This window comes from Agelaius phoeniceus, chromosome 17 (assembly GCF_051311805.1).
Source record: "Agelaius phoeniceus isolate bAgePho1 chromosome 17, bAgePho1.hap1, whole genome shotgun sequence".
Lineage (NCBI taxonomy): Eukaryota > Metazoa > Chordata > Aves > Passeriformes > Icteridae > Agelaius > Agelaius phoeniceus.
The window spans coordinates 3,712,807-3,740,584 of record NC_135281.1 but is presented as its reverse complement, the minus strand read 5'-3'; the positions used below and the strand labels follow the sequence as shown (position 1 = coordinate 3,740,584).

Sequence of the window (27,778 nt, the reverse complement as noted above, 5' to 3'; positions counted from 1 at the left end):
GTCCTGCCCACAGGTGCCACGTTGGGCCATTCTGCCCTGGCTTTTCCAGCCATTCCATGCCCAACCCCTGCAGCAGGGTTAGGCAGACCAGAAGGGGACAAATTGGGCAGATATCAGAAACAAGTGTGTTTTGTTTTGGAGAGAACCTTTTCATCCCCAGGTCTGAAGGCAGGTTCAACATTCAGCTGGGAGCAGCCACTCCCCGCTTGTGCATCTCCTGCCTCGTTTGAAATGCAGCCACTTCTGGGATGAGCTGCTGTAATTACTTTAAAGCACATCGTACTTCCACCACTTTTGGCAGGAAGGAAGGAGGAATACTGTACTCCATCGCCAGACAAAATAGAAATCAACAATTGGGATTTTTCTCAAAGAGCAGATCTATCTTCTGTGCCATTAAACCCGAGTTGGATGGGAGCCTTGTACCCATTTTGCTTTCCCGGTGCAAGTGTGGCGTTCTGCAGCTCACAGCCACGTTCATGGGAAGATTTAAAGCAGCAAATTCTAGCCAGGAATTCTTTCTAGCACTTTGCTTTCCTTCTGCTGTTTGCCTCCCTCTTCACACTACAGATGCTGATGGATCACCTTCCGTGGTGAGTAACGGGATATGCTGTGCTTCAGTGCTGCTGGGAACGCGTGTGCGTCCTCAGGAATGTTCTTGCAGAGAGGCACTGCCTGTGTGGCACAGCTCCTGACCTGTGCTGCTCCAGGACTGGCAGTGCCTTGTTCTTGTGGCTCTGCAAGTCTGCTCACACTGGAACTGTGAGTGGATCACCTGCATCCCTTTACTGGTGTTTATTCACCCCTCTGCTGCAAAACACCTGACTTCAGATCACTGCCCTTGGCCCACCTGAGTTTCCACATTCCACAATGCACTGGTGGTGTCCTTTTATCTCCCCAAGGGGGTGATTTTTTTTTCCATGAAAGCTTGGTTTTCCCTCTTTATCTAGGCATGCTGAGCACCTAGAAGTTAATTGGATGGAATCTTCTGAGGGAGAGTCTTGGTTTTGCAGTGCACTACTCCAGAAACATTCCCAGGTGCTTATCTGTTTTCTTCTTGAATATTTGAATATTTGTCTTTTTTTTCCTGTGTGGTGTTGATTTTAGCAAGAGGGAGAATAAAACCTCTTTGTGCATGTGAATAGGTAAATAACTATTAGAGTACACAAACTGTTGAGCAGGTGATTTCTAGATAGTTCTTAATTTGTCATCTACCAGTTTTATTTAAGTTTTCAATCACTGTAGTTACTGTGTTCATCAGATTGTATTTCCCATTTAATAATTACAGCAGTTTCCCTCGAGCTCTGTACTTCTAATTAAGAAAGCTGAGTTTGAGATAAAACTAATGGAATTAAATTTGTTATGTTTTTATGGTAAAATATGCTCAGAAAAAAACACTTGTAGGCTCAGTCACTGCTCCTGAGCATTGTTTACCACATCTTGATCCTCCATCAGTGCTGAGGATTTTCCTGGTGGCATAAGGACACTAGAACACCAAAGACCAGGAGCTGATCCATGCAGGAATTCTTGCCTTCAGTCTCACAGGTATCAAACAAACAAAGTTAGTTTGGTTGGCACAGAATCTCCCCTTTTCCCTTGTGCCTGTGTAGGGATTGCCTCAGTTTCCACCAGCACTGCATTGTGCTGTCCTGCTGCTGCTCCTGCTGGTCTGAGGTGGCCCAGGAAGCTCTGGAGAACCTGGCAGCACCACTCAGAGCTGGTCCAGCTTCAGGTGGGCTCTGGGCAGGTGTGACCCCATCCCCATCCAGGCTCTGAGAGCCTCTTCTGGTGAAGGGCAAACCAGGGGACAGCTCTCCCTGAGCACATGCAGCACACCAGGAATTTCGATCTGTCCAAAAGGCCCTGCTGCTCCAAGGATGGAGATGCACCTCTTCACACCTGTTTTATAACACAGGAGCAAAATATTCAGGGCATCTAAATAGTTTATGGCCTGACAAACAAATTCTGGCAGTGGGAGCACGAGTTTCCATCTCATTAAATTGTTGGCAAAGCCCTGGTAATTCCAGTCACTGATACAGCACAGGAATTATCCCTCAACACGACTGGTCGTGTCAGGTCAGAGCATCACTGCTTTTTCTCAGCAGTTGTGTGTTTGTACTTGAGGGGAAAAGAAAGTGTTGAAATGCCAATTCATTGGGCTCTTCTCTGGAGCTGGAGCAAGGTCTTGTGAGGTCAGAAAAAAGTGTTTGTGGATTTCTACACCTAAGTTGTAATGAAGAATTGTTCTCAAATTTTTTTTTTTTTTTGTCATACAAAACCTGACACAGATTCCCAGTTTGGCAGAGGCTCTGAGGTTTATCTTGGAGCTCAGCAGCTGTTCTGCAGCCCAAGACACAGTTCCTGCCATCTCCCAGCTCTTTGTTGGGCTGTAGGGGGTTACTTGACCTTTGGAGCCCTGACTGGGGCAGGTCAGTTATATCATGGCCATTCCCATTTGGGGACGTGTGCTGTGAGCTGGAGAAAAGCAGTGGGAGATGCCAGTGTCCTCTGGCTCCTGTGGCAGGCAGAGGATGAGCTGTTTTGTTGATGGGGCGGCACACATGTCCAGAGGCATGGGAAATTTGCCTCCAGCACTGTTCCAGATTTGATGGTGCCTTGCAAGCAAGAGGGAGCAGTTTGCTCTCCCTGCCCTGTGTTACCTTCCTCAGCTTGGAGACAGCCACATGCAAAATTCATTTTCGAGGTCGGTCACCCGGTCCCAGAGACTAAGGAATGTTGTAGTAGGGCTTTTATAAGATTGATATGCTTTATCAAAGGTCCTATAGTTTTCTCATTAAAGCAGGATTATCCTGCTGGGATTAGCTGTTCTGCATGGGTGAGGAAGACAGACACTCTGCATTTTCATAGTGAGATGCACTGAGGAACACGAGAGCAGGGGGGCCCAGGGATGCAGGTGTTTGGAAACGGGGCCCAAGAGGGGCTTTTACAAATGTTGCCTTGATTTGACTTGACTCCTGAGCACGTGGGAGAACAGCAGCAGGCTGCACCTCCAGCACTCCTTAGCATCCAAATATCCCAGGCCTGAGACTCCTCCTGGCATTTAACAGCTTCCTCAGTGCAAACCTCAGGGAGTGAATTTGCAGCTTTTCCATATGCTGAAACAAACAGGCAGGGAAACCTTTTAATTTGCACAAGGATCTTCTGTAGTTGATGCAAGTTGACCCTGCAGGCTTTCTGGAACTGATTCCTGTCAGTTTGGCTTTGCAAGATTTAATTTAACCCTTGAATTTTCTCCTTTTCCCCCAACATTTTATTACATAGACTCCCAGAATGGTTGGGTTGGAAGGGACCTTAAGGACCATCCTGTTCCAAAGCCCCTTTTGGGCAGGGACACCTTCCCCCATCCCAGGTTGCTGAGAGCCCATTCCAACCTGGCCTTGAGCATTTCTCATGGATTTTTTTTTTCCTGTGTGACTACAATACTGAATTCAGCTCAAGTCACTTGAAAATTACTGCTTAAGTAACAAACAGCTTCTTTTGCTGGTTCTTTGGTGACCATAAATGTCTGGATCTTGTTGGGAAGTGGGTTTGGGGTTTTTTTAATGCACTGTCTGCCTCTCTAGTTTGTAGTCTTATAGTTATATACCCTTGTGTTCTTAATAGAAATATTATTAATATTTATGTTCTTAATAGAAATATTATTAATATTGCCATCACTGAGCAAGAACTTGGATGAAAATGGTACAAAGAAATGCTGAAGCAGCACTGCTAGCCAGGTAATTGTATGACACTGCTGCTTAGTTGTAAGGAGTCTCCAAGAGGAATGAACTGTTGGACTAAAAGCCTGCTCAGACTCTAGTATTGACTTGAAGAGGGATGTTACTTGATGTGACTGCAGTAAAAATCCCTTAAAAAACAGCCCTAGTACTTCTCTAGCTCTGCTCATCATGACATTCCCTACAGGATGGGAATGCTTTTCAAATGTTTTTCTAGAGAAGTGAATTTCCAAGTATTCACCAGGTCAGACATCAGCAGTGAACAGGACAAGAGTCTCCCTTCCTGTGTCCCAGGGGAGCCTCCTGCCAGCCTGGAGCCCCTCAGGGACCTGGACTCATGTGCAGCTCCTGTGGTTGGGTTGGTGCAGCCCAAAGCTGCTGTGTGAGAAATGCAGCTGTTGCAGAGGTACAGTCAGTGGAGCATGCAGTGGTGCTGTACTCTGAGCAGGACCTGTGCTGGATTTATCCCTCCTTTCCACATCTTCAGGAGGTTTTTGGTGGCTGGTCAGTGCAAAGCTGCCCAGCTGAGCTTTTCAGATTCCCTGGGCTCAAGGGGAGCAGATTATGAACCACAAACACAGCACTTAAAACCCTGATAAGGCCTTAAATAGGGCAGGAGCTGCTGTAGCTGTGCTCTCCCCCTGGAAGCAGAGCAGGGCTGTGGCTCACCAGGTGTTTGCCTTCAGCTGCAGCTGCTCCATCTGCAGCCCCAGGTGGAGACGTTTGGGGCATGGGGAAAACACAGCTGGGAGAAGTTAAGAGCAGCCCTGGGAGGGGCTGGCTCACCTGGGCAGAGCAGGCTCAGGGCAATAAACTCAGCTTCACCTTAGCCACAGCCCTGGGTAGCATTAATCAAATGAAGAGGAAGTAAATGTCTTTGAGCTGCTTTAGTTTTGTTGGGGTTTTTTTTCCCCCCACTAGTCACAGCCAAATCAAATTAGCTCTTCCCAGAATGCTGCAGTTTAGCTGCCTCTGCCATCAACTCCAACCTCACTTTAGAGGAGCTTTGCTGATGAATCTCTCTTTTTTTATCTCCTGCTTGAGGTTTTTATTGGGTTTTTTTAAGTTGTTTTTTTTCTTTTTCTTCTCCCTGAGTTTTGTTTTTTTAATGTAACTCACGCTGTCGAAAATGAAGATTTTTGATGACTTTTGAAGTTTCAAGTTTAGTAAACCTGAGGTTTGGATTGAAGGTAATAATTTTCTTGTTTTTTCCTTCTCTGTGCATGGAAATTAATTTCACCATACAGGTGTTTAGGTTCTTCTGGCTCTTGAAGTTGTCTGAACAAGTATGTCCAGGGTGTGGGGTAGAAGACACCTGCCTGCTTTGATGGGAGGCTTTCAGCAAATGTTCCTTTCAGCCTATTGCAAAATCTTCCCTTTGAGCTTCCATCCTCCAGCACAGGGCTGGTGACACCTGGGTGTGAAATGCTTGGATCCAGGGCAGGCAGCTCCTCACTAATGGTTTCCTGATAAGGACTCAGGGTGGAAAAATAAATTTTGGAAGCTTTGCATGATACTCTCCTCCCTATCTCTCTGATTTTACTGGGAATTTTGTTCTTAGTGCTGCTGGTTGGTGTGAAAAGAGCACTCAAAGGAATGAGTGCAGTTCTGGGTGAGGGGGGTCACCCTAAATCTGTGCTGGGCACCCCTGTGGTGGTGTTGGAAGGACCTGATGCCTGCACCAGGTCTGAGTTTCCTCTTCAGCTCAGTTTTTTCCAGCTTTTGCATGTTAAATGCTGGAAGTTGGTAAGGCTGGCTGGGCTGAGTGCTTTGTCAGCTTGGTTTTCTCCAGCCCTTTGTCTGGGGAGAAGCTGAGTGTGGCTTTTTGAGACTTGGTTTTCTGTACCTGTTGTGAGTTGTTGAATGAGTTTGTGTCACAGGGATCTTGTGATTGAATCATCCTTCTGTTGGAAAATGTCCATCTGTCGAGGCAGAAGCTTTCCTTGGGAGCAGTGTGTTCCCTCTCAGGAGATCAGATACCACCCTAAGCACTCCATAGCTGTCTTTGCTAAACTCTGCAGCGTGGCCTAAATAAATATTTGGGTCTTTGGCATCCTGGTAGAGCTCTGGCTGCTTGACCTCTGGCTGTCCTCATGTCCTCTTGTTTTGTGTAATTTTGGAACAAATACTGGGGGTTTTTTGTTTGGTTTCAGTTTTGGTTTTTGGTGTTTTTTTGGTTTTGTTTTGTTTTTTTTTTTAAATAACCATATGAAAGGGGAAGATTTTAAATCCAGCTTTCACAAGATAGAGCTGTTTAGGGCCAGGGCTCCAGTTTGTGAAGGCAATAAACAATGTCCTCAGCTCCATCTGGGGCTGAGTTTGGGGATGGATGGATCCTGGCAGGTCCTGGTGGATCCAGCAGCACCACCAGACACACTGTGGTCCCATTAATGCCTTTACTGGGAGAGGAGGGCCCACCCCAGTGTGACCAGCTGAGCTTGGCTGTGACTCCTGGAGGAACAGTGTAATGGGAATGACAGAAGAGTTGGGCCAGAAGAGAAAAATTCATGTTAGCCTGAATATAGCTTTTCATCCTCTTAAAATTCTTCTGCTTCTTTGAAGTGTGAATCCCAGATGCTACAAAAGTATTTTTCCAGACACGGCTGTGCTGTCTTGCTGTGCATTTTCCACCAAATTGCTGAATTACTGTTCTCCTTCTGGTCTTCGGTTTTTTTTTTTTCTTTTTTTCATAGCTTTATCTATTTGTCTGTATGTTTTACATGGCCAAAACTCATTCCTGTCTCCCCTACCCATCTGAGCACTCCCCCACGAGGCAGCATTCCCACCAGGCTGTGGTGGAGGACAGGAATGCTGGCTTTTTTTCCAGGAAACTTGTAAACACCAACTTCCTGTTGACACGAGCTGTAAATCTGCAAATAGGCTCTGCTTCCGGCAGGAGGGGAAGGTAATAAAATTTCAGGTCCTTGTTCACTGTGCCTGGTCCTCCCTGAGCTGCATCCAAACACTCCAGAGCACAGAGAACCTGCTGATTGCTCTGTACCTCTGGAAATGAGTTTTGCCTTTGGTTTTTTTTCTCCTTCAGGCACCCAAACAGATGCAATGCTAATAGAAGCCAATTGGAGAATGTCAAAACCCTGATGACTCCAAAATGATGCTTCATTTGCTTGTTTTCCCCTTTCCTTTCTCACTGCCTCTCCCACCACTGAGCTGATCTTCAGTTTTGGGGAGTTAACTCTGTCTTACATCCACACCAGGCATTTTGGGATAACGAACTGGCCAAAATCTGGCCAGCCATTAATTTCCCCATGGCTCACCTTTTTGGGAGGCTGATGCACACTTTAATTCTGGGAGGGTAGCAGACACCTGGGCAGGTGGCTGAGCTTGTTCAGCAGATTCCAATGGTTGGGATGACAGTGATGATTTTCAGGATCAGGTGTTGGGGCTACTGAGGCAGATGAGGAGCCTGGAGATGGTGGAAGCAGACAGTGGAGAAGGGAATCAAACATGTGAAAAACACCAATCACTTGTTTTTAAAATTTTAAAAGTTTAATAGTAATTAAATGGTTATAAAAATAGTCATACAATTAGAGTAATAATAATTTGGACAATTTGATTTAGAGACAATAGAGACAAAGAATTATGGACAGTCCAGGTACCTTTTCTAGGCAGCAGGAGCCCGAAAAAGGACCCACGTTAACAAAGGATTAACCCTTAAAAGCAACAGCCTGTTGCATATTCATACACCTCATCCATGATGCATAAATTCCATTCAAACACAGGATTCTGTCTGGGCAGTGTCAGCTTCTTCCTCTGAATCCTAACAGCGCCTTTCGTTTCTTCTGATAAGAGGGCAATAAATTCTCTTTCTCTGAAAGATTCAGGTGTCCTGTGGCTGCTATTTCTCTGCAAGTCCTTTCTTTAATAAAAGTATCTCACATAGCATAGTTTCTATTTTAACATTTTTTTAGACCCTAAAACTATATTTAACACACTACTTAAGAGAATTAATACAACATTACTTTCTAACACAACACATATAATATTCATTTGAATATTTGCGAAAAGCCAATCATAAAATACATGCATTTTTCACAAAAAAAGAGATTAAAACCATAGTAGTGGAAACAAAAAGGATACAAAAAGGAAGAAGTGGTTACAGGACATGGCAACAAGGAGCACCAGGCAGGTGCAACCTCCTGAAGGGAGGTTTAGACAGGTGGGGTCGGTCTCTTCCACTGGGCAGCACTGACAGAACCAGAGGACACAGTCTCAAGCTGTCAGGGAAGGTATAGGTTGGATATTAGGAAGAAATTTTTCACTGAAAGAATAACAAAGTACTGGAATGCTCTTCCCATGGAGGTGGTAGAATCACCATCTCTGGGTGTGTTTAAAAAAAGACTGGCCATGGCACTGGGTGCTATAGTCTGGTTGAGGTGTTAGTGCATAGGTTGGACTCAATGATCTTAGAGATCTCTTCCAACCTCATTATTCTGTGATTCTGTGATCCCTACCCTCAGATGGGCCTGGCAGTGCTTCTGAGTGGAGACAACACAGTGTGATCCCAGAAGCAAAGATGCTGCCCTGCCCACAGCAGCCTGGGATTTGGAGAGAGGAGGAACAGCAACATCCTTGCCCTCCTGGTGGATTGGGTTTGCATGGCCAGGTTTTGGTGGTGGGAGGGTACAGGGATGGCATTTTCAGAAGCTTCCTCCTTGAGAAGGAGGGAAGGGTGGGGGAAGGAGGTTTTGAAGATTGATTCCACTTCTCATTACCCTGCTCTGATTTTGTGTGGCCAGCAGGAGCAGGGAGCTCATTCCTCCCCTGTACTCAGCTCTGGTGAGGGCACACCCCGAGTGCTGAGTCCAGCTCTGGCCCCTCACTTTGGGAAGGATGTTGAGGTGCTTGAGCACATCCAGAGGGGGCAACAAGGCTGGTGAGGGGCTGGGAACACAAGCCCTGTGAGAAACGTTTGAAGGAACTGGGGCTGTTTAGTCTGGAGAAGAGGAGGCTTAAGGGTGACCTTATTGCTCTCTGCACCTTCCTGAAGGGAGGCTGAGGACAGGTGGGGGTCAGTGTCTTCCACCAGGCAGCACTGACAGAACCAGAGGACACAGTCTCAAGCTGCAGCAGGGAAGGTACAGGTTGGATATTAGGAAGAAATTTTTCACTGAAAGAATAATAAATACTGGAATGCTCTCCCCAGGGAGGTGGTAGAATCACCATCTCTGGATGTGTTTAAAAAAACACTGGCCATGGTCTGGTTGAGGTGTTAGGGCATAGGTTGGACTCGATGCTCTTAGAGATGTCTTCCAACCTCATTGCTGTGTGATGAAAGGAGAGCCTGGATGGAGGCTGGGCTCTCACTAAGCATCCCATGAATGAATCTCCTGTGCTGTGGCTGATGTCCAGCCCTGTCCCCTGCGCTCCCCGCCCGGGCTGGCTCTGCCTTGGCTCCGCCTTGGCTCCGTGCCCTGCCGAGCGCTGCAGCCGGGATGGGAGGCACATGGCAGCGGTGAAAGGGGAGCCTCTCGCCGCCCCTGAGCCTGGGTGGGCGTGCTGGGCCTTTCGTAAACTAATAGCTCCCAGCAGTGCTCCTAAATCAGACTTTGTGGAGCCGGCAGCGCGGCGCTGGAATGCCGGGCCAGGCGCAAAGGGCTGTGCTGGGCTCTTTCTTCTTTCTGCTCCCCCCCAAAGGCAGCGTTTGTTAGGTCTAAAGGGTCAGCGGGAAGCAGGAGAAGGGAGCTGGCAAAGAAAAATGGGGGAAAAGTAAATGGAGGAAAAAACTAGCCAAAAACCACCTTTGAACTGTGGTTTTTGTGATTGGTTGAGGCTGGAAGGAAGGGAACCCTGCTCGGTGCTAAACTGGGATGCTACTGGGAAGCCTTGCTTAAAATGCACAGTTGGTGGTTTTGCTGGGTGTAATGAACAAAACAACTTGGGATTTATTTTTTTTTTTTAAAGGGAGATGGGACTTTGGAGATTCTTAATCAAGGTTACCAGGTTAGTGACATCTAATTAATGAGAAAAGAACCCTCCTTGGTGGCTGTGTGGTGGGGAGGTACCACTTTCCTCCTCTGAAGCACTGGGAAAGGAGCAGAGCCCCAGCAGCCCCCACAGATAAGGGCCTGGAGCAGAGGGAAGCTCAGGGTGAAATTGGGAAAAAGAGCATGAGATAAAGAAGGAAAAGTTCTTTCTGTTAAAAGAGCCTGAGATAAAGAAGGAAAATCCATTCTCAGGGGAAGAGCCAGGGGTTGTGGCAAGGAAGGCACCAGTGGAGGGAGGTGCTGGAAGCAAACTGGGATATAGTGAGCCTGCTGTAGGGAAGGGGCTTGGGATCCATCACCTGCATTTTATTGCTCACAGTGGCCCCTGGGATGAGGGAAAAACCCCAAATTCTGCTGCTTTGTTAGGCTTTAACCTGTGCTTTCTTAATTGTAAATGGTCTTCCACATCTGCTGGTGAGAGCACTGGGAGCCTGGAGTAGGGTGCCTGATCCAGGACAGGGCTCTCAAAGCCATCACCTCACGTGAAAAAGGGAGGATTTTGGCTTTCAAAGCTTATCTGCACCCAAAACAGGTGCTAAAGAGGATGGTCTTGCAAGAACTGGGGCAAAACTGTCAGATGTAGACAGGAAATTGGGTTTTCTAAAGTAGGGGAGAGGTGGCTGAGAGCTGCAGCAGAGCTGCATCCACACAGCCTCCAGTGCCAGGAAAGCTCCTGGTCTGGGTGTTGGGCAACTAAAGTTGAGAATCACTGAAATGACAATTGGAGGGGAGTGGATGTATGTATTTGAACAAATCTCTGTAATCAAATGGCACTGCTATTGATCTGGAAAATACTGTCAAGCTGCAGGGCTGTTGGACTAGAATTAATCCTCTGCAGGCTGGATTTTACTCTCTCTCCAAATAGGATTACTCATTTTTTCCATATTTCTGTGTTTGGTTTAAATACCCGTGACAGCTACAGAAGCTTGGATTTCTAATCAGAGCAAGGGTGTTAGATTTAGGAATTGGTTTGTTGTTTTAGAGGGGATATTTTTGCATAGGACATCAGTTCCTTCATGTTTTTTCTTTACTTATGTGGCCACAGGAATAAAGCATCATGTGCTTAGGTGATGTGTGTCCCCTCCCTTAATGGCTGGCCAGGAGTAGTTTCAGTAACTTCCTCAGATTGTGTTTAATTCCTTGTTGCATCTTTGCTCCCCCTGATTGTTTGGGGGATTTTTTTTTTTTTTGGCAATGTCTGATTGTGGATGTTCTGGGTGTAAAATTCTTCCAGCTCAGTTAAGGCCAACTTTTAATGTGGTTTTCCCCCTCTATGGGGAGGATTAAAATGGCACAAAAGCCAAATGCTGCTCATGTTCACTCCTGAAGGAGGCAATGTGATTGGATTTGGATTTTGTTGAGGGCTGGAGCTCTTCTGCTCTGGGGAGAGGCTGGGAATGCTGGGGACATCCAGCCTGGAGAAGAGAAAGTTCCAGGGAGACCTCAGAGCCCTTTCCAGTGCCTAACAGGGCTCCAAGAGAGCTGGAGAGGGACTGGAAGATCTGGGTGTGCCTTAGCAGGGTTAGACAGGATTTTAGGAGGGAATTGTTCCCTGTGAGGGTGGGCAGGCCCTGGCACAGGTGCCCAGAGCAGCTGGGGCTGCCCCTGGATCCCTGGCAGTGCCCCAGGCCTGGTTGGACATTGGGGCTTGGAGCAGCCTGGGACAGTGGGAGGTGTCCCTGGCAGGGCATGGAATGAGATGAGCTTTAAGATCCCTTCTAACCCAAACCTTTCTCCAGGATTCTGTGACAAATTAAGCTTGTTAACATAATCTGCCATGTGCTAATTCAAATAATGGATGTATTGAAAAGAGGATGTTTGTTAAATGTGATAAATTTGCCAGGAATGGAGAGGTCTAAACTCTATTTTGGGGGTTGAGCTTGAACTCAAGTCACTGAGTGTCCCTTGCAACCCCACCAGCATTGCTTCAAAGAGAGCAGTCCCTTCTTGGCTCCACTGTCTTGTAAGGCATAAAGAAGGCAATAAAATGTTTGACTTTCCTGCCAGACCTGAGCCTGGAGGAGGAGGAGGATCCCAATTGGTTTCCATCAGATTCCAGTTAGCATGAATTTACAGTTCCTACTTAGCCTGATAAATGGCTTTGGCTGCCTTAGTGCATTTGGATTTATTTTTCTGTGCAATGGAAAGTGGTCAGCTTAAAAAGGCAAAGGCTTTCCAGGGTTGCCTTGAATTCAAGAGAAGCTTCTTTCTGAGGTAAGAACACAGCAGGCAAAAAATAAATCCAAGGCACATCATGAACTATCTGTGGAATAGCAGAGAATCAGAAACAGTTTGGGTCTCTTGTGCTTGCTGTGGCAATGGGCTGTGATAGGCATAAAAATTCCACTGCAAACTGGAAAAATTCTTCAGATTTCCTTGCTTTCCTCAGAAACCACACTGAGCAGCAGGTATCAATAGCTCCCAGTGTTCAAACTTTGCTTGCATCGTTCTTTCCATGGAACATTCCCAGGAGAAGAAAGCAGAAGCAGATTAGCATGATGAGCTGGGGAAAGAAGTTCTCTCCATGCTGCCTGCACTTCTGCTTCCTTCCACTGTGCTGGTGATGTCTGGGCTGCAACATCTGCTTCAATGCATTTTTAGGAGCAGACAAGCCTCTTGGGAACAGTGAGAGGGGTCAGTAGATGGCATGTGGATGGACTCCCTGTCCCAGGTTGGATGGGGTTGGAGCAACCTGGGGCTGCCCCTGGATCCCTGGCAGTGTCCAAGGCCAGGCTGGACAGGGCTTGGAGCACCCTGGGATAGTGGAAGGTGTCCCTGCCATGGCAGGGGGTGGGATGAGCTGTAAAGTCCCTCCCAACCCAAACCACTCTGGCATTTTGTGGTTCTATACTTCATGGACCTGCCTCTGCCAGTGGTGAGCTCAGGGATGAACTTAGGGATAGGTCATGGTTTGGGTGAGCTGAGCACTTGGATCATATGTAAGACATGATCCATGAGCCTTTCAAAGAAGGTTTGGCAATGACTTCCACTCAGGGCACCCTGCTGCCCATAGTTTTTGTACCTGGAGAACCCAAAGGCACCCATCCATCTTTCTTACTCTAATGGTGAGCCATGAGGTCTGCCTTATTCCCCAGCAAGAAGTGGGGATGTCTTCCCTGAGGATGGTGGGGTTTTAGACACTGGGCTGTGGACATGGTCACAAAGAGTTATGTGCCTTTTCATAAAGGTTTATAAAGTCTTTGTAACTGTACTTAAAATACTTGCAGTGACCTGAGTTCTTGACGTTTCAAAGTGCTTTAGGTTGTAAAAACATGGAAGAGATTTATTTAGCCATGGTTGACAAAGGGTAGTTAGAACCCAGTTGTCACATTTGGGGACAGCTTTTGTTTGTGTGAAGTGTTACAAGCTGTTCAGGTCCTTAAACTGAAATATGGTTAAAAAAGCAGGCAAGGGAACACCTCGTGCTGGTTACCTATTTCACATAAAGCTCCTTTATCCCACCCCCAGGATGTCCCCTGTGCCTTCTGAGGGTGCTTCTCTTATGGCTTTGACCCAAAGACCTGACAGATCCCAGGTGGCATCTGGAGTTCACTGCCCGGTTCAGGCTGCTCTGGGGGTGGTGGGACAGGGCAGCACAGGGAGCAGCAGTGTCTGATGCTGGATTCTTAACTCTGGGAGCACAGGGCTGCATCCATCTGCCTGGGACCATCTCCACTGGGGACAGAGCTGCAACATGAGCTTGCTTCTTGGAAGACATCAGAGAATCCACATGAGAGCCACCGCTGTCGCCACGGCCCGGCTGGGGATGGCTCCTGTTGGGGACCTCACAGCGTGAGGTGCCAGGGAGCCAACCATCAGATGCAAGTCCATAGGAAAATAACTTTATTAGTTCTGGTGTTGGTGGAGCTGCTTGGGTTGTGCCTCCCTTCATTGTCTGTGTAATTTAGAGATGGTTTTTCCATCTCAGCTTATGAAATATTGAGAGCTTCGCTATTTTGCGCAACCTCCATCAGAAGTGTCAGAAGCCCCAGCGAGCTGAACTTTCTGAACCTGAATGATTTATTGATGTGCCTTGCCAGCAGCCCCTCCAGTGGGGACTGGGGTGCTGGGAGGCACTGTTGGATCTGCCTGTTCCCACCCTGTTTTGCTGCCTGAGCATCATCTCATGGGATGCTCCAGGTGTTTGTGTGCTGATACTTGAATGTGATTCACTTCTTTTCTCCTAACTGCAGAATGCGGAAACCTCACCTCTTGGGTGAGGTTTGGAGGAGGGAGAGCTGCTGTAAACCTGTGTCCCCTCTGCCTGCAGCCAGGCTGCTCTTCTCAGAGTGATGTGTTTGCCCAGCCAGGGAAGCAGCAGCTTCATGTGCTCTTACAACAGCCCAAAAATCTCCTGCCCAAATTGCCCCCCAATTATCACACAGCATCCTGCCTATACTGGGAGGCCTGTCCTCTGCAGCAGGAGATTGTGGCCCCTGTGTTCATGGACTCATGCCGTGCCTGCTTGCAGAATGCTTTTTAATGCTTCCTTTAAAGCACTTTTCTCCCTTTACAGCCTTTTCTCCCTCCCAAAGGGAAGCAGAGGTACCTTAAACTAATTAGGAATAAGCAGCAGAGAAGCCAGGGTGAAGGGTTAGGTGAGATGCCGGGGGGCAGTACCTCCAGAAGGTTTATGGGCACTGCAGTTAGCAGAAGCCTGCCAGAGCCATGGGAATTTCAGAAAAAGGAGCATTTTGCTGCCTGTGAACAAGTAACTATCCTGTCATGCCTACACCAACTGTGGAGAATTTGGCATGTATGATTTTTGGACTTGTGAAAAAGCAGCATCCCCCAGCTTGAGCAGTGTCAGGCTCTTAGTTTGCTGGCTGGGGAAATATTGAGGTCCCTGGCTCTCTAAAAAAGTAGCTGGAGAGAGAGGTGTTGTTGACTGCAGAGATTTGGAAAGGATCAAGTCCTGAACCTGCTAAGCTGTAAGGACTGGAGCAGTGGATCCCTTCTGAGATGTTAAAATGTGCCTGTGCATGGTCTGCAGGCAGAAAGCAGGCATTGCTTCTTCTCCTGGGGTGTAAATTCTGCCTGTGCATGGTCTGCAGGCAAAAAGCAGGCATTGCTTCTTCTCCTGGGGTGTAAATTCTGCCTGTGCATGGTCTGCAGGCAAAAAGCAGGCATTGCTTCTCCTTGTAGGGTGTAAAATGTGCCTGTGCATGGTCTGCAGGCAAAATGCAAGCACTGCTGCTCCTCGTGGGGTGTAAACTGTGCCTGTGCATGGTCTGCAGGCAAAATGCAAGCACTGCTGCTCCTCGTGGGGCAGTTTGAGGGGAGCTGGCAGTGGGCTGGTGTGGAGCAGGCTGGTTTGGGCACTCTGGAGGGGGGGTTGTCCCTGCTCGGGGCAGTCCCCGGCAGGCAGGGCCGTGGCCAGGAACGCTGTTGTGTAAATCCGTGTTTGCCCAGCGCCGGGCTGGCGGTGAATGGCGCGGGGCTGATGGGATTAGTCAGGGGCCTCCTGTTAATATCTGTTGTTGACGCCGCACCTCGGGGAGAGCCTGTCAGGATTACCAGGAGGTTTGTAGGTGGCACAGCAGCCACGGCTGTGCATTAATGGGAGGGGGGAAATGGTCAAATGTGGTCCTGCCCAGCGGGTTCCTGCTCCGGGCCTCCCTCAGTGCTCTGAGATCTCTGGTGGAGTTTACTCCCGGTATAAAACATTTCGGATTTACATTTTCCTTTAACACTTCCTCTTCGAGCCGGGTAGTATGTTACACATTTAATTGCTCTTCCTTTGAATTTTCCAGTCCGCGTTTGGTACCCTTGCAACATCAGTATCTTGTTATCTTGTTGTTGCTTCTAATTGCTACCACATGCCAGTTTTCCAGCGCCGCAAACTCCAGCCTTGCTGGGGACGGGGAGGGGGGAGTTTGCAGCGAAGATTTACGTGCATGGGGAAACCTTCGGAAAATTAACCAAGAGCTCATCCCGGTTTCCAAACGCGGGGCTGGGGCAGAGGCTGCCGTGAAAGGCGGCTTTGGGAAGGGGGGCGGCGAAGCTGCTTCTGCCTCGCAGTTCCTGCCGGCCATAAACAAATTCGGTGTATTTAACAAGTTAATGTCAGGCGGGCGGCGAGGCGCTGGTAGGTGTGTGCCTGGTGACATCAGCTGGCGAGCAGCCTGGCAGCAGCGCGGCGCAGGCAGGGAGCAGGCAGCGAGCCGAGGGTGTGTTGCCTCTAAGCTGGGTATTCTGGCAAGGTGGAGAGCTGGTCTGTTTGGCAGGACCTTCCCATCTGGGATCCATCTGTGTTTCCCTGGAATCGGACAGGCGGCTCCAGGCAGTGAGAAATCGCAGATGTGCGGGACCTGACACATGTCCAGCTAATGAAAGGAGAAGGCAGGCTGGGCTCCGGCTGCGCTCGAAGATCACGGGCGGAGGAGGAGGAGGAGGAAGAGCGCTTTTCTTTCTATTTGAAAGAAACGAGGTGTATTGCACAGCAGCTGGATTCTTGCAACCTCGCTGGCTAGGGTAAGCAAAGAACGGGATTATTTTGAAGCGGGGCGGCGGGGGATGCTCGGGGGCATGCTGAGCCCTGCGAGGTTTGGGGAGCGCCTTGGCTTGTGCAGGAGGGCTGGGGAGAGCTCCGAGCTCCGGCTCGGCACCAGGTACGGGCACAGGCGGGGAGCGGCGGCCGCAGCGCTCTGCCAGCCTTGCCTCGCTCCTCTGCAGTGCTGGGGAAAACTTCAATAGCCCAGCCGGCTGCATGCGAGGATTCTGCAGCTGAAAAAACACTAAACTCTCTCTGAGGAGAGCTGCGGTACAGCTCGTTCTGGGTTGCTATGGAATGGGTATTTTTTTTTTTTTATTCCTTCCCCCCCCACCACCCCCTCCGTGAGCAGAGGGCTGGGATTTGGCGTTTTCTGGGGAAATGGCAATGCAGGAAGGGGTTTGTGTGTTTTAGCAGAACGTGGTTTTTTGCTGTGCCTGGGCTTACTCTGGTTTCTGCATGCCGGTATTGAAGCTGGGGGGGTGTAAACTGCAGAGGTGGATTTCTTCCATTGGCTCCCAAATTTCCTTAATTTCCCCCGTGTTTTCAGGGCTTCTCTGCATTGTGTCAGAGGCTGCTCCCTTTTTGTCTTTGCACTCTTTGAGCAGCAACTGATGCTCCCAGCATCTAAATCTCCCAGATCAATCTTGTGATACCAGAACACACCTCCCCTATATATTTTCGCTGTCGGGCTGTAGACAGGCTGTATTTTCTCTTTTTCTTTTGTAATCCCTGGACCTTGCATATTTAGTTTAAACCTGCCCTTTTGCCCCCTCCCTGTGTTTTGGGAAGGTTCAGCAGTTGAAATTACTCCTCTGACCCTCTGGTGTAGCTTGTTGTAGAGATCCCTCTGTTGCATGTTTAAACTGCTCCTCCAAATATGATCAGCTTTTTCTGCTCCCTACACTACTCAGCTCCTGTGCAATGATACTCAGTCCATTTTATGTGCTGGAGAAATCCTGCCCAGCCACAGGCGATGCACCAAAATCAGCACTCAAAGTTTGGGGAGCTGAAATGTGGCTGAGCATTGCTTGCTGTCAGGCTGGAAAAAGAGAGAGGAATATTTGCTGGGCTGCCTGGTGCAGGATGATTCCCTTTGGTGTTGCTTTGTCCAGGTTAGCTTTAAACATGCCAAATGATGGGGGTTCCTGAGGGAGAGCCTGGGTGGGCTCCCTGGCAGCTTGCTTGGGCTGCAGCTCTGTGCTTGGTCAGTTTGGCCGCTCCATGGGCCACCCTAAGGTTTTCCTTCTCTTGCAGCATGTAAGCATTTGGGTAGAGGCTTTAAAAAATACTATCTATTATAAATCTGCTTCTAGAGACACAATAAACACCTCCTGTGTGTCCCTGGAGAGGAGGCAGAAGGAGTGTGCGCGCTTCAATGTCTCAAAGTGCACCAGCACAAAGGAGTTTGAAACCCCAAAAACGTCCAGCAAAGCCATACAGGCTGTGATGATATCTAGGAGCAAAGAGCAGTGCTCCTCTGCTGCAGCTCTCCTGGAGACTTCCCGAGTTTGTGAAGGCAGTGCAGGGTGTTGGAGCAGCTGCTGCTGCGGTCTCCTTGCGGGCTGAGCCCTGATTAAGCAAACGGAAGTTCTGCCGGCATCAGGGCAGCACGATTTGCCCATTAAATAACTAATTTAGTAGAGTCTTGCTCAAGCCCTGCAGGAAACTTTCTTTTTTTCCTCTGGCTCCTTTATTTTTAAAAAGGATTTAGGGTGCCTGATGAGCCGAGTGCTTAGATGAGAGAAGTGGTTGTATTTTGGGGAAGAGGGTGGCTTGAAACTCTGTCACCAGACCTAATAATTTTATAGAAATAGTACAGGACATCCAAGTGAAGACACTTTTTCCCCCCCTGCTATTGTCTGCTGGATGACATGATTTTCACTATTAATATGGAAAAGATGTTCTGTCTGATTTTTGGAACTACCTGGGCTTCATCTAAATGACTGTGTGTCTTTCACAGCCAGGTAGTCCAGCCCATCCAGCAGTTAGAGAAACACACAAATAATGCAAAACTCAGAGACTCCAGTGTGGGAAACAAGGAAAAAAGAGTAAAGCAAAGGCAGTTTGAGCAAATACTGCCAACAGGAAAGTGCAGCTAAGCCAAGAGAAGGATTTGAAGGGTTTGAGGAAGGAGCAGAATTGCTAAAGGCAAGGAGAATAGATTGTTAATCTGAGAACTCTATTAGACAGGGAATGCCCCCAGGAAAAGAGCAGAAACTCCATTTAATAATGAAAATGCCAAGCCAGGCTCTGCTCTGCCCAGGGACTGGAGCCACAGCCCCTGCTTACTTCCAAGATGCTGCTATTTTTGCAACTTGCATCTGCTGGTGTTGCAGAGGCTTGTTTAAACCTGCCAAAGCAGAGGGAGCTTTGCTCACGTGAATCCTGGGTCAGGCTGTTGGGTTTGGGGTTTTTTTCTGATTTATTCTTCTCAGTCTTATAGGACCAGGGTCCCCAAGAGAGTGGGATTTCACTTAATGCTGCCTCTCCTGCCACATGGAGTGTGAGTCCCAAATGATTTTACTGCTGCTTTACAGAGCTTTGTCTTGCATCACCCACGGCGCAGTTTGGCTTGTAGAGGTTATCACTGGTTTGACAGGTTTGTGTGGTTTAACTGCAGGAGCTGAGTTTTCAATTCAATCAGTCCTCCAGTCCCCAGATTGACCCATAAATGCAGTAACCACCAGCAGCATTTAGGAGGAGGCAGTGCTCTCCCACGGTTATGGGATGGGATGGGGGAGCCAGGTGGCCTCTTGTTTTTCCCAGATCTGATTTTTTAAGGTTTGGACAAAAAACAAGATTTGTTTGACGTGTATGTGTGATGTTTATAGTGTAGCTGGAGAGCTGAACACAGTCATTTGAGGACTTGGGCACATGCAGCAGATTTAAGTCAATGCTGGCTAGTTTTTAAATCTGAGCAGAAGATGGTCATAATCTGTTGCCTGTTGGGTTTTTTCCCATTATAAGAACTGGCTTATCCATACTTGTTCTGGGCTGGATTGTAAGCTTGCCTTTATCTAGTGACTATTTCCATATCTGATTGCTTGTTAGGAGCTAGGTATGAAATGTGTTTCGACAGACACTCCAGAGCAGTCCCCGGGGGCAGCGTCACTGCAGGTCTCTGGGAGTCTGTTCAACTTTTATTTTTATGATGGAGACTGCCTTAATTCATGCAGCGTTCAGAGAATGGCTGGAAAAACCTTTGTTTAGAGCAGGAGCAGCAGCCAGGAAGAAATGGTGAGCAGTGATCCCACAGTTAAAGTGCAGCACGGAGAGGCTTGGGTTCAGTTCCTGGGTCTGCAAGCAATTTTCTGAGGCAGGACCTTGACCTTAGCACGGCTTTGTGTGTCAGCAGCTTATGTCCAACAGGACAATAGCGATTTCAGAGGTTTCAAAGCATTTTAAAGTGTAACTATCATGCCTTTTATTGGGCTGGGCAGTGGCATTTTTATAAGCTAAGCTGAAGGTTTTAGAATAATGCGTATTGAATTTCCTCGGGCGCGCTGCCGGCCGCGGGATTCCCATCTCTGCTGCCTGCAGGATTCCCATCTCTGCTGCCTGCAGCACCACTTGGGCTGTTGAAGGGGGACACTCACAGGTGGCCAGAAGAACCATTTAGAAGAACCAACACTTGCAGATCTTCAAAGCCAAGAGTCAGTTTTCCTTCCTCTCCTCGTCTGTAGCAGCGGGATGCCGCAACCTGCCGGCGGGATGCTGTGCAACCATCCCTTTCACCAAAAAAAAAAAAAAAAACAAAAAACCAACCAAACCCTGGAAAGCCCCAAAAGTGTGGCTAACGGATGTGGAGGGAGGATGAGGAGGGCTGCAGCTCGGACCTGTTGCAGGGGGAGGGCATTGTGTGAACAGATGTGCCGGGCGCTGCCGCTCCGTGCGCTGCCCGCAGCGCCAGGTGCAGCCATTGTTCCACTGCTCCCCATTCAGCCGCTCCGCGCCCGCTCCCGCATTGTTCCTCCAGGAAATTAGCATTAAAAACCCATCCCAAACCCCCACGTCCCTCAACTGCAGGTGACTGTTATTGGCCCCAGCTGCCACCCTTGTGCTTGATTACTTCCATATGGGGCTGTGGCAAGATGTAGGATCCACTTATTGATTTTTTTTTTAATATTTTTCCTCTTTTTTTTTTTTTTATTCCCAGCCTTTCCCCCCCCGCCCCACACAGATCCTTCAGCTTCAACAAAACCCTGAAATCTATTAAGCCCCCCAATAGGCTCCAGTTGCTGTTACAACTGGGATGAACATTTTACAAGCAAAGCTAATTACACCCTCTCTGCTTTCTTCCTTTCTTCAGCCCCCACCCCATAAATGTAAAATAACCAGAGGGCAATTGGTAGTAAATTAAATCTTTGCAGTGTCCTGAGAGGAGGTTTCCTTGCTAGCAGGAAGAAGTCTGCTGGGCTTTAGATGTTTTGTTATCTGGGTTTGGGCTTGTTTTTTGGCATTTTTTTTTAAACTAGAAAATGGGGAACTCTGGCATACTGCTGTGACACACCTATTAAAGGGACACACAGATCCCAGCCTGGGTCTGCAGAGGAAAGGAAAACACAATTAAACAAGTGGGATGTTAATTTGTGAGTGTAGTCAGCTGTTGAGAGGAGCCAAGGAGAAACTCCATGCCAACTGAGGTTACAAATTTCTAGGAGCAATGTGATTTTCTCCTGGTACAATTTATATACAGGGCAGCAGGTTCCATAAAAGTCCAAACCTCCTAAAATATCCCCTGGGGTAGTGCTGGCATGGAGCATCCTGGGTTTTCCTCAAGACAAGATGGGCTGCAGTTGGTAAGAGGAGGAGGGAGGGAGCATCCCTTGCTGCCCTACCTGGGAAATGCCCCTGCTTTTCAAAGGCATGGTGGGAGCACAGGTGGGTCACATCCTGTGACGTGCCATCAGCCCACACAGCCCTGACCCACTTTGTCCCAGGCAGGAGAAAAGGAGGGTGGCAGCTCATGCCTGTGCTGGAAGCATCAGGCAGAGCTTCCCTCTGTGCCCATCCATGCTGGAGGCACCAGGCAGAGCTTCCCTCTGTTCCCATCCATCCTGGAGGCATCAGGCAGAGCTTCCCTCTATGCCCATCCATCCTGGAGGCATCAGGCAGAGCTTCCCTCTGTGCCCATCCTGGAGGCATCAGGCAGAGCTTCCCTCTGTGCCCATCTTGGAAGCATCAGGCAGAGCTTCCCTCTGTGCCCATCCTGGAGGCACCAGGCAGAGCTTCCCTCTGTGCCTGTGCTGGAGGCACCAGGCAGAGCTTCCCTCTGTGCCCATCCTGGAGGCACCAGGCAGAGCTTCCCTCTGTGCCTGTGCTGGAGGCACCAGGCAGAGCTTCCCTCTGTGCCCATCCTGGAGGCACCAGGCAGAGCTTCCCTCTGTGCCTGTGCTGGAGGCACCAGGCAGAGCTTCCCTCTGTGCCCATCCTGGAGGCACCAGGCAGAGCTTCCCTCTGTGCCTGTGCTGGAGGCACCAGGCAGAGCTTCCCTCTGTGCCCATCCTGGTGGCATCAGGCAGAGCTTCCCTCTGTGCCCATCCATGCTGGAGGCACCAGGCAGAGCTTCCCTCTGTGCCCATCCATCCTGGAGACACCAGGCAGAGCTTCCCTCTGTGCCTGTGCTGGAGGCACCAGGCAGAGCTTCCCTCTGTGCCCATCCTGGAGGCACCAGGCAGAGCTTCCCTCTGTGCCCATCCTGGAGGCACCAGGCAGAGCTTCCCTCTGTGCCCATCCTGGAGGCACCAGGCAGAGCTTCCCTCTGTGCCCATCCATCCTGGAGGCACCAGGCAGAGCTTCCCTCTGTGCCCATCCTGGAGGCACCAGGCAGGGCTTCCCTCTGTGCCCATCCTGGAGGCATCAGGCAGAGCTTCCCTCTGTGCCCATCCTGGAGGCATCAGGCAGAGCTTCCCTCTGTGCCTATCCTGGAGGCACCAGGCAGAGCTTCCCTCTGTGCCCCTGCCCGAGCAGCCTGGAGGCCAAAGCCCTGACCCAGGCCTGAGGTAGGTTGGTGGCACCTCTCTGGAGAAGTGTTGGGTTTCCCTCACCCAGCTGGGGCCCCCAAGGCTGTGCTGGTGGGGTTTGTGCTGGAGGCTCCTGCCAGAGCAGCTCCTGAGGGGATGGATGGTGGTCCTTGGAGCACCATGGAGATGTTCCTGCTGCTGCCTGGGCCTCAGGGGCTGCTGAAGGTGACACCCTACAGGAGCCTTGTCAGCCTCAGCTCTTCCAGCTTGGGAGGCCATTCCTCAGGGAATCATCACCTTTTGTGGCTTTGCATCCTTGCTGGTGCCCCAGCAGCCACTTCCATGGGGTCTCTCTTGTTCCTGCTGGTGATGCACTGAGCAGTTTGTGCAGAGAGCTGGCAGTGGTGCTGCAGTGTCCCATGGTGGTACACATGCAGGAAAGCAAACCCCTAACTGGAAATGATCCTAGGAATGCCCTCTCTGCTCACAGAGACATGGAATATATATCCATAATGGAGAATGACATTTTATTCAGCACTGCACTGAGAGCTTGCTCAGATACAAAAGTCTTTAGGGACAGTTGGAGCTTGGTTGGTTGATCTCAAGATTACAGATGCAAACTTACTTATGGATGGGGAGTGGACTTGGTCTGGGGCTTTGTGTCTCACCATTGGTGTTCCACCATTTGCCAGGCTGACCTTCAGCACGAGCTGCATCCTGTCTTTGACAGGTGGGACCTGCCAATGTAGATTGTGAGGATTTAAAATAAAAATTCTGCTTGCTATCTGAGAATATTGTTCAGCTGAAGTACTTGCTTTATTCACTGTACTTCCCTCCTTCCTGATCCAGCCCTCTCCTGGCTTGGCTGCCTGGCAGTGACCACACAGATCTTCCTGGGAGGCATCTGTGCAGGTGCAGTGGTGGGAAAGGTGGTGGACTTCTAAAACAATTCCAACTCTTTAGGGGTGAGTGCAGCCTGGGGGAGCACCAGGCCTTACACCAGGTACAGCAGGTCAGAATGTGGATGAAGGAGGCAAGGCAACCTCATGGAATATCTCGAGTGATTTTCCTCAGACTTGTTTTAAACCCTTCAAAGTCAAATCTCAAACTTAGGGGGTTTCTTCTCCCTAATTAAATTAACAGGCCATATGGTGTTTACTGTGAGCGCCTGCAATATGGAAGGAGCTACCTCCTGGATCACTTTCTTTTTTCAAAAGCTGCTGCTTTACCTGATGTCACTGTTCTGAAATGTTCTTTTCAGCAGCGGGCATGAGGGGTTATTTCTGCCACCTCAGTGCTCTTGGTGTCACCTTCTGATCCCAGGGTTGAGCTGTACCATAACTTGTTTCTGCAGCTTTCTTTGGTTTTTCTTGGTTTTTGTCAGGCCATTTTGCTGCTTAGTGGGGACTGTGTATAAGTCAGGGGTTTTTTCATGCTTTTTCACATGCAGGTGATGATTCTTGTTCTTGGAGCTGAGGAGAATCGAAAACAGCTCAGGGTGGGTCTTTTGAGGGGTGCTGCTGTTTTCTATTAACAACTGCTACAGTTTTTTTTCATTGAAGGTAACATGACTATCTCAGGAATATGTCAAACTGCAAGTTTTGTAGAGTTTTGTTCTTTATTAATGGGTTAGTTTTAAAGAACTTAGTTTGCATGTGCTGCTTTTATCTTTGCATGAGATGTGGAGGAGGAAGTGAAGACCTTGAGGAAGAAAAATCACTGGGTTTTTATAAGATCCTTGCAGTTAGCTGAAGAGGAAATAGGGTAAGAATCTCTAAACTTGTAGGAGAAGTCAAGGAATGGAAAGTTTCAGATTTTGCTGTCTGTTTTGAGCTGCCCTCACCCATTTAGTAGAGTTTTTTTGTAATCATCACTTGTGTGTGATTGCACTTGCTGTGAGCTCACCCTGCCTCTCTCCAGTGGTGTAATTTAACCTTTCTCTGCAATTTTTAACTTCTTGGTGCCTCTTTTCCATGGGAGCTGGGTGACCCTTCATCTCCAGCCAGTCTCAGCTTGTTGTGGGGTGTCTGAGCTCCCAGGAACAGATCCATTTGTGGCCACTGAAAACACCCTGCCACATTAGCATATTCCTGCAACGTATGCTCCAAGGGTGTTTCTTTGCAGAGAAGCCTATCTAAAGATAGCATCGTGAAGTTCTGTGTTGTCAACCAGGGACACTTGATCTAAAAAACAACATTTGATACACAGACAAGGTTTGCAAGTGCCATCTGGATTCTGGGAGATGAGCTAGGTTGTCTCTGTTTTGCATACACTCACCAGGAAAAAAAAAACAAGCATGTGCAGGCGGATGAATTCTTCAGAATCACCTGAGCAGAACTGTTTAGTCCACATGGGTGTCCTCAGTGACATGGGACACCTGTGTAATGCCATACCACTGGCTATCATGTCCCTCTGGACCTTCTTAGGGTGCTGGAAATAATTCTGTATTTCAGTGATATGTTATTGAAACCCAGGTGGGATCAATTGAAATTCTCACACCAGTAGTATTTTAATCTCCTTTCCAGCATACTGCAAGGCAGAACCTGCAAATGATGCATTTCCCTGCAGAAATGGGCATCTTTTTAGGGAGATAGGGATGCAGGGAACACAGATGTCTTTGTCTGCCTCCAGTTCTGCCTGGTGAAGAGGCTGTCCTCAAACCCATGCCAGCACTGAGAGAAACCTGAACACCATGAAAACCTAAAAGTAGCCCTAGAGGGATGGACAGCAAACTCCCTGTCGACATCTTCCCAGGGATATGTAGCTTACAGAATGTATTTTCCTTCAGGGCCTATTTCTTGACTTTCTAGTTATCCTCTCATATGCAAATCTAATTTGCCTAATGGGCTGGTGAGTGTAATTGAAAGGCAGCCTGCACTTACATGATAGTGAAAAGTCTCACCTGTGCCCAGGCACAGATGGGGCTCTGCCTCACTGCTGCATCATTAGAGGAAATTTATAGGCACGGTGTCACAGGCTTTGCTGTGACCAGGGAAGGAAAATGGCAGTTTAGAACAAACTTGGGGGTTTGCTGGGTTGTTCTGTGTCCTGGTCTCACAATTTTGAGCTTTTTGGGTTTTTGTCTTTCCCCTGTGCTCCAGTTGATGGGGAGCAGGTTAATGCAGATTACTGGTAACTATCTGAGGACAACCCTAAGAATGATGAATTAGAAAGTCTTGTCTGTGCTGTGTTGCTGTGTGATGGGTTGAAAGTGAGTGCAGCAGCAGCTGAGCCAGCCTTCCCTCTCCAGTCCCTGTGCATCACTGAATCTCCAGAGGTTATCCATGGAAATACTCCACCTCTGCTGCTCATGAGAGGGAGGGGAAGGAGGCACACAGAAACAGTCACTGCTGTGCTTCCTGAGCAGACCAAGAAGTTGTGGGTCCCCCATCCCTGGCAGTGTCCATGTTCCAGTTGGACAGGGCTTGGAGGGACCTGGTCTGGTGGAAGGTGTTCAGGGGTTTGGAACAGAGTGATCTTCAAGGTCCCTTCCAACCCAAACCATTCCATGATTCTAAACACTGAACTTTGATGGTTCTCCTGTCCATCCTCACCTCTCTGTGCCTGGACTCTGTAGGGGATGCTGCCTCTTGGGGCTCCAGGTGTGTACAGACCTCTCTACACCATCAGGGCCCCACACCCCTCCAAACACACCCTGAGTGTGTTCCTCCTGTGCTTCCAGCTCTGGGGAATGGTGGAAATTTCCCACAGGCTGGTCAGGCTTGGGGCACAGAGGAGAAGCCATTTGTGTAGTGGTGTGAGGATTGTTTTTAAGAGGCAGAATTGTCATCTTGGCAGGGCTCCTGTGTGTGCCACTGATGGCAGGGACTATTGGCTGGGCAGCACTGAATGCACTTAGCGCCCAAGTGAATGAAGTGAGCTCTCTACAGAGCCAGGGAGCTGGGGACTCATTAGTGAGGCTTGGCTACCTCAGCATTAGCAGCAGGGCACTCAGAGGGGTGTTGGTGTGGGCAGCAGTGCCAGGGCTGCTGGGAGAGCCAGCCTGGCTGTGGGGCAAGGGACATTCCTGCTCTGGGTCATCCCAGAGCACGTGGCACAGGGTTGTGTCCAGACAGTTCTGGAACACCTCCAGTGAGGGAGATATTTGCCCTCCCTGAGCATTCCCACACAGTAAAGAAGTTTTCATGCTCAGGTGTGACTTCCTGGGCATCGTTTCCTGGCCATAGTCTGTCCCTGCTGTGACCCTTCCCTGCAGACACTCACTGACAGAGGGATGGAGTCCCCTCTGGCACTTGGAAATAGTGAGGATGGAAGAGATTTCTCAAACCTTTCCCAAGTTCCTCCTTGATTTCTTGGACAACTTCCCCAGTTTTGGACAAAGCCTGGTGGAGCTTTAGCCCTGGGCTGGCTGGCAGTGATGAGCTCCTGCTCTTCAGCCTCCATCTGGAGAAGGGAGACTCTGTGTTAGAGTCTGCTTTATATTTGGAAATGCTATGACTTCAGACACCCAAGGGGGATGTTTTTCTGTATCCTTCCTTGATTGCTTCATTTTGGGTTTGTGGTAGAACTTGGTTAGTGGTTTGTTTTGCACTGCATTTGGTTTCTGTTTTGTTTTTTGCTGAAATGACCATTGTTTTCATCTAAACTGGCCCATCTGACTATGAGTTTCTGGACTGCTTCCTTCTCCAGATGGTCAGGATTTGTACCTGGTCTGTGCTTAACAAACAGGTTTGTTGTTAGTTTGGGGTTTTTTTTCCTAGTTTATAATAAGCTTTTGTAATAGCTTGGGTGTCCTTGGTATTATTTGTGCCTCTCTGCGGTCACGTTGGTTGTTATGGATTAAATGTGGTTTTCTGCCTTGAGATCTCACTTCTTTCAGAAGTGCCCTTGTTTGTTTTTTGGTTTTTTTTAATTGCTGTTATTTACAGTTATTGGTAGTGGTGCTTGAGCTGCTAGCACTGCTGCTTTGTGTCTGCCTGGTATGCAGAGACTTTTTTATCCCAGATTGTGCTTTACTCATTTGGAGAACTCTCTACTCACTGGACACCCCTGCTCTTAAACCCCGGAGCTGCTGCTCCTGTTCTCCTTAGCCCAGATCTCTGTGCTCAGTGATATTCATGATGCTCTAAGAAATCCAGATTTGCTCAGTACTGGTTGTTTTCTGAGGTCAGTGCTGGTTTTAAGGTTCATTTATAGTGTTGGGCACCAAACCATCAAGCAGCAGCGTTTGGAAGATGGAGGACAGCAAGAGGGATGTCTTCTTAAATGGTTTTAAAGCTTGACTTTAAACTCCTCCTGTATGTCTTTAGTAATCAGGTTTAAAGCTCCCAAATCTTCAGTCACTGGGTGATTTTAAGGTGGGCTTGATTTCATCCTTTTATTTTGAAAGATTTAATGATTTTTCAGGCTGTTCCCTTTTTTCCTTGTGTTGCTTGAACTTCCAAGGTGCTCCAGGCTGGCTCTGCCCTGCTGTGCAGATCCTGGGGTGTGTCAGTGTGGGATGGGGACCTGTCCAAGTCATGGACAGTGCCTGTGTGTGTTGTACCCAGCGAGGCAGGAGCACTGTGGATCTCAGGGATCCTGGGGGAAGGACATGATGGCACAGACAAGGCTGTCCCT

General features: G+C 48.7%; 1 protein-coding gene across 5 annotated transcripts in view; it reads left to right on the top strand.

Annotated features, from left to right (window-relative positions):
- CBFA2T2 (CBFA2/RUNX1 partner transcriptional co-repressor 2) overlaps positions 1 to 27,778 on the top strand; it is a 62,879-nt gene that overhangs the window by 6,814 nt on the left and 28,287 nt on the right. The window contains exon 1 of one of the 5 annotated variants that reach the window (XM_077187507.1): positions 15,816 to 16,213. The exons of the other annotated variants lie outside the window; for them this stretch is intronic. The gene's annotated coding sequence lies outside the window, so the exon portion shown is untranslated. Of the gene's footprint in view, positions 1 to 15,815; positions 16,214 to 27,778 lie in introns of those variants that run through there. 5 annotated transcript variants of the gene reach the window in all.